Source organism: Lathyrus oleraceus, chromosome 4, assembly GCF_024323335.1.
Source record: "Lathyrus oleraceus cultivar Zhongwan6 chromosome 4, CAAS_Psat_ZW6_1.0, whole genome shotgun sequence".
NCBI classification, from domain to species: domain Eukaryota; kingdom Viridiplantae; phylum Streptophyta; class Magnoliopsida; order Fabales; family Fabaceae; genus Lathyrus; species Lathyrus oleraceus.
The window spans coordinates 428,827,080-428,834,359 of NC_066582.1; positions in this window are offsets into that span (position 1 = coordinate 428,827,080).

Sequence of the window (7,280 nt, forward strand, 5' to 3'; positions counted from 1 at the left end):
TATTATCACCATGAGAATAACTTATGACACCTTGCATAACTTTCTATATAGTATTCTCATAGCGGGTCAATCCGGTATAAATATTACTCCTAATATTCATACCTATGTTTAAGACTTGATAACTCTTTATCCATGATCCATGAGATGTGATCATCAGTCTACAAACATAATAGTCTTAATGCTTTAATGTTATCCCACTTCACACTAAAGCTCGACTACGGATACTTTAGGAATAGTGTCCTTATGTTTAATGTGTTCTCATGATTAAGTCATACTTAATACATTAAACGGACTATCTATTCCAGGGACTTTATTAATCAACCATAATAAAGAGAATGCCTTTTATTATTCGATACAAGTACCAAAATGTATTGGCCTCTAGGGCTTACACCAACAATGATGTGGAGAATTGTTACCCTCTCAATACCAAGGTTCAAGATCTTCTTAGAAGTGGTATCCTGTTTTTCGAGGACGTAGGTCCTAACGACAAGAAGAGCCCATTGCCCGAGCATGGGAAATCTGCTGTTAATATGGTTCAGTGTTGCCCTGGCAAATACAAGGTCCGATATGTCAGCCATATCCGACAATCTCTGGTCGAGATGCACAAACTGTTATGTGGATACAGTCACTACGAGCATGACTATGACAGTTGCCGTGTTTGCACTGTCAATGAGAGAGGATGTCGTTAAGTCAGAAAAGACATCCAAGAAATGCTGGATCAGGGTGTGATAGAGATACTTCAGAATCATGATGAGGACGAAGTTAATGTGATATCCCCTGTATTCGGGATACCTGAGCTTGTTGTCGTCAGATACGATGGCAGCAAGCAGAAGGCCTCTCCTACTCTCATAATTAAGCCAGTTGGCCCTGTTTCTTACTCTTCCGACAAGGTTGTTCCCTATCATTATAATGCAGTTGCACTAGAAGATGGGAAAGAGGTGCCCCTACCCTCCACTTCTGTTGTTAATATTGCTGATGTCAGTGGTCTGACCCGCAGTGGTCGTGTTTTCTCGACGCCTCCGAAACCCAGGCTGACACCAGAAGAGTTGATACTGCTAATAGTGTCGTCCGTCCTATGGGGAATTCTCCTTCTTCTCCGAATCCAGAACTTGCTGTTGACAGACCTGTCGCTGTTGCTAGAACTCCTGTCCCTGCTGGCCAGAATGGCATGATTAGAGAGGACTGTGATGAGATGCTGAGGCTCATCAAGAGGATTGAGTACAATGTTGTAGATCAGCTGCTACAAACGCCTTCAAAGATATCAGTGATGTCTTTGTTGATGAACTCTGAGCCACACCGTGAAGCTTTGCAGAAGGTGTTGGGCGTGGCGTACGTAGATCATGACGTCACCATAGAGAAATTTGATAGCATTGTTGCAAACATTACTGCTTGTAACAACTTGAGCTTCTGTGATGCTAATCTTCCCGAGGAAGGAAAGGACCACAATTTGGCACTTCACATCTCTATGAACTGCAAGGATGATGCCTTGTCTAACGTGCTGGTAGACACTGGATCATCGCTGAATGTGTTTCCAAAATCCACTCTAGCCAAACTTTCATACCAGGGGCCTCCCATGAGGCAGAGTGGAGTGGTCGTAAAAGCTTTTGATGGATCGCGCAAGACTGTGATTGGCGAAGTTGAGCTCCCAGTCAAGATAGGACCTAGTGATTTCCAGATCACTTTTCAGGTCATGGATATCCACCCATCATATAGCTGTTTGTTTGGCAGACCATGGATTCATAAGGCAGGCGCCGTGACATCCACCCTATACCAAAAGTTGAAGTTCGTGAAGAACAAAAAGTTGGTGGTGATAGGGGGAGAGAAGGCTCTCTTGGTTAGCCATCTGTCTTCCTTTTCTTATATTGATGCTGAGGATGAGGTTGGAACTCCGTTCCAAGCCTTATCTATTGCTGAGCCTTCTAAGAAAGGAACTTATTCATTTACGTCATACAATGATGCGAAGTTGGCCATTGAGCATGGCGCAACTACTGGTTTAGGACAAATGATCAAGCTGGAAGACACTAAATCCCAGGCTGGCATAAGGTACTCTTCAGGCACTTTCAACAAGCACGGTCTGTTTCAGAGTGGTGGTTTTATCCACACGGTTGAAGACTAGGAAGCTGCTGCTGTTGTGGAAGATGATGCAGAGGAAGATTCTGGCAACTTTGTCATCCCTGGAGGAGTCTGGAATAATTGGGTCGCTGTTGATGTTCCAGCAGTTGTCCATAAGTCCACGTAATGTTCATTTTTGTTAAAAAACCCTTCTCCCATGCCAAAAGGAAAAGTGATGACATTGTTGGCCCATAAATACAATGATATTCATTCAATAAATTCTTGTTAAATATTTGTTTTTTCAAATTATTTTCACTTTTTGCTTTTTTGCATGAAATTGGTGATCACATAAAACCTTAAAAATAGAATAAAATCAATCTTTTCATTTGCATAATGATTTGCCTTGTTTGAATTCTAAGATCTCTTTTATATCAAAAATTGTTATGCAGGTTGGTCAAACCCATTAAACATAATGATCCAACACCATCTCCCAACTTTGAGTTCCCTGTATTTGAGGTCGAAGAAGATGATGTTGAAGAGATTCCTGATGAGATCATCCGTCTGCTTGAGCACGAAGAGAAGATCATTCAACCATATCTTGAGAATATGGAAACAATCAACTTGGGGTCTGAGGATTGTGTTCGTGAAGTGAAGATTGGGGCACTCCTGGAAGAATCTGTTAAGAAGGGGTTGATTGAGTTGTTACGAGAATACGTCGACGTCTTTTCCTGGTCATATGAAGACATGCCTGGTCTGGATACTGATATCGTGCAACATTTCCTGCCTTTGAAGCTTGAGTGTGTGCCTGTGAAGCAGAAGCTCAGAAGAACTCATCCTGATATGGCAGTGAAGATTAAAGAAGAAGTTCAGAAGAAAATTAATGCGGGGTTTCTGGTGACTTCTACATATCCTTAATGGGTGGCCAATATTGTGCCCGTGCCTAAGAAAGATGGAAAAGTCTGAATGTGTGTGGACTATAGAGACTTGAATAAAGCTAGTCCAAAAGATGATTTTCCTCTACCACATATTGATATGTTGGTAGATAATACATCTAATGTCTTCTCGTTTATGGACAGATTTTCTGGATATAACCAGATTAAAATGGCACCCGAGGATATGGAGAAGACAACATTCATCACACCTTGGGGAACATTCTGTTATCGAGTGATGACCTTCGGTTTGAAGAACGCCGGAGCCACGTATCAACGAGATATGACTACCTTGTTTCATGATATGATGCACAAGGAGATTGAGGTATATGTTGATGATATGATTGCGAAGTCTAGAACAGAAGTTGAACATGTAGAGCACTTGTTGAAGCTTTTTCAGCGTTTGAGGAAGTATAAGCTTCGTCTGAATCCGAACAAGTGTACATTTGGAGTCTGTTCCGACAAGTTATTAGGCTTTATTGTCAGTGAAAAAGGTATTGAAGTTGATCCTGCCAAGGTCAAAGCAATACAAGAGACGCCTGCGCCCAAAACTGAGAAGGCCTTGAATTATATCTCCAGATTTATATCCCACATGACTGCCACATGTGCACCTATATTCAAGCTCCTCCAGAAAGATCAGCGTCATGATTGGACCGAGGATTTCCAGAAGGCCTTTGACGGTATCAAAGAGTATCTATCCGAGCCTCCGATTCTGTCTCTGCCTGTGGAAGGGAGACCCTTGATTATGTATCTGACTGTTCTGGAAGACTCTATGGGTTGTGTCCTTGGTCAGCAAGATGAATCAGGGAAGAAAGAATATGCCATTTACTATCTGAGTAAGAAGTTCACTGATTGTGAGTCTCGATACTCAATGCTTGAGAAAACATGATGTGCTTTGGCTTGGACTGCTAAGCGTTTACGCCAGTATATGTTGAATCATAGGACTTGGTTGATATCCAAAATGGATCCAATCAAATATATCTTTGAGAAGCCTGCTTTAATTGGGAGGATTGCCCGTTGGCAGATATTGTTGTCTGAGTATGATATTGAGTATAGAGCTCAGAAAGCTATTAAAGGTAGTATCTTGGTTGACCACTTGGCACATCAACCAATTGAGGATTATCAGTCTGTTCAGTACGACTTCCCAGATGAGGAGATTCTGTATTTGAAGATGAAAGATTGCGATGAGCCTGCGCTCGATGAAGGGCTAGAGCCTGGTTCCTGATTGAGCATGGTGTTTGATGGCGCCGTAAATCAATATGGAAATGGTATCGGGGCAGTGATTATTACTCCTCAGGGCACACATTTTCCTTTTACAGCAAGGCTAACTTTCAAATGCACGAATAATATGGCGGAGTATGAGGCCTGTATTATGGGTTTGGAAGAATGTATTGATCTTAGGATCAAACATCTTGATGTGTATGGTGATTCGGCCCTTGTTGTTAATCAGATTAAGGGTGAATGGGAGATGAATCAGCCTGGCCTCATCCCATACAGAGATTATGCGAGGAGGATTTCAACATTCTTTACAGAGGTTGACTTCCATCATATTCCTCGAGATGAGAATCGGATGGCAGATGCTCTTTCTACGCTTGCTTCCATGATTGTGGTGAAATTCTGGAATGAAGTTCCCAATATTGCTGTGATGCGCTTGGATAGACCAGCTCACGTATTTGCAGTTGAAGAAGTGAAAGATGATAAGCCATGGTATTATGATATCAAATGTTTTCTTCAAAGTCAGATTTACCTGCCTGGGGCATCTGTTAAAGATAAGAAGACTTTAAGGAGATTATCTGGCAGTTTCTACCTCAATGGTGATGTTTTTTATAAGAGAAATTTTGACATGGTTTTGCTCAGATGCGTGGATAGACACGAAGCAGACCTGTTGATGACTGAAGTCCATGAGGGTTCATTTGGTACTCATTCCAATGGACATGCCATGGTAAAGAAGATGTTGAGAGCAGGCTACTATTGGCTGACAATGGAGTCCGACTGCTACAAATACATGAAGAAATGCCATAAGTGTCAGATTTATATGGATAAGATTCATATTCCCCCGACACTTCTGAATGTGATTTCCTCCCCATGGACTTTCTCTATGTGGGGAATTGACATGATTGGCATGATAGAGCCAAAGGCGTCCAACGGTAACAGGTTTATTCTCGTAGCTATTGATTACTTCACCAAATGGGTTGAAGCGGCGTCATATGCAAATGTGACCAGGCAGGTGGTTGTGAAGTTTATCAAAAATCAACTCATATGCCGTTATGGTGTGCCAGATAAGATCATTACTGATAATGGATCTAACTTGAACAATAAGATGATGAAAGAGCTTTGTAGCGAGTTCAAGATTGCACATCATAATTCTTTTCCTTATAGACCCAAGATGAATGGGGTTGTTGAAGCTGCTAATAAGAATATCAAGAAGATTATCCAGAAGATGGTTGTTACGTACAAAGATTGGCATGAGATGCTGCTATTTGCTTTGCATGGTTATCGTACATCTGTCCGTACTTCAATAGGGGCGACCCCTTTCTCCCTTGTATATGGAATGGAGGTTGTGCTCCCAGTGGAGGTTGAGATCCCATCAATGAGAGTCTTGATGGAAGCCAAGTTAACTGAGGCTGAATGGATTCAGAGTCGTTATGACCAGCTGAATTTAATAGAAGAGAAGAGATTAACTGTCATGTGCCATGGCGAGTTGTATCAGCAAAGGATGAAGAAAGCCTTTGATAAGAAGGTCAAACCTCGTGTGTTCAGAGAAGGTGACCTTGCGCTCAAGAAAGTCTTGTCTTTCGCGCCCGATTCCAGGGGCAAGTGGACTCCAAACTATGAAGGTCCATATGTTGTTAAGAGAGCCTTTTTATGAGGTGCTTTGATGCATACAACTATGGATGGGGAGGATTTCACTCGTCCTGTAAATTCAGATGCAATCAAGAAATACTTCGCCTAAAATAAAAACAGAATAACTCGCTAAGTTGAAAACCCGAAAGGGCGGCTTAGGCAAAAATGAGCGTCTCGGTGGATTGAAAACCCGAAAGGGCGATCCAGGAAAAAGTTAGAGACATAAAAAAAAAGAATATATATGTCCCTCTAGATTGAGTACCTCACCCTGGGGCAATCTAGGCAAAACTTAGGGATTTGGCAAGGAACTGCGTCCTGATAAGACTTTGTCCTACAACTGTCTTTTGTCAAAGATTCTCACTCAGTCATCGTCATCTGAAGCTTCAAATACATTGGATTCAGAGTTGGTGGAGAAATGGTCATTATGTTCAATGTAGCCTTTTTCCAATATATATCACCAATTTCAAATTTGTAAATATCCATGGAGTCTTGCCATTTGGAGACTACCATTCCATCAAATAAATTTGAGCCTTTACCCAATTCTTTGCACTCTTATTTATTTCTATTCAACAAATGTTTGCATGTTTTAATTTATAAATATCATTGTTTTAAATAAATAAAGTTTTTATAAACTGTTTTTAAATAAAGTGAACATTCACAATGACTCAAAGGATAAATGGAAAATCTTTAGTGCTCTTTCAAGGATAGTATGACCTCCAAAAGGGTAAGGCATTTGTTCATATCCCTAGAATATTTGTATCCTCTTCATCATCTTTCAGGTTGTCTCCTCAATGAGCGCAGGAAGGTAATACACCACCCATATCCCCTAAGAGTCTGAAGTTTGGTCTCAGTCTTCTAACTCCCCAATGAGTTTAGATCTAGCATAGGTGTTTTATCAATTTATATGGTTGTCATCCCTTGTGTGGATTGACCTAAAATCCCTTATAGATTGATAAATTGACATGCTATCTTATTTCGAGGAAGTTGGTCTTCCCTTATTCAGATTGGAAATCCCCCGCATAGTGAGCAGGAAATCCCAGCATGAGAGGAGTTTTCAACAAGTTGGTTTGTAGCTTATCCCCAGTGGATTCACCTACATTGATCTCCATCAGGTTTGCCTCCTGTTCATCCTCAACAGGTTTGCTCACGTTAGATTTCCCTAGTTTGGCTACCAGCAGGTTATTTCCAGCTGATCTCCTACAGGTTATTCCCGATCTAGTCATCAGCAGTTGTTTCCCTAGTGGAATTGCCTGATCGGAGCATGATTGTTGTTACTTCCTCCTTCTTGGATAGTTTTCCTCCTAGCAGAGCGGGTGATGAAAATGTTTATTTTTCTATCCCCAGCGGAGTGGTGTTTCTCTTCTCCTCGGCAGAGATTGTTCTCCAGTAGTATGAGGAATTGTGATGGTTATTAGAACTTTTGTTCGGTGGCTATTCCCCGCGGAGTTTCTTATC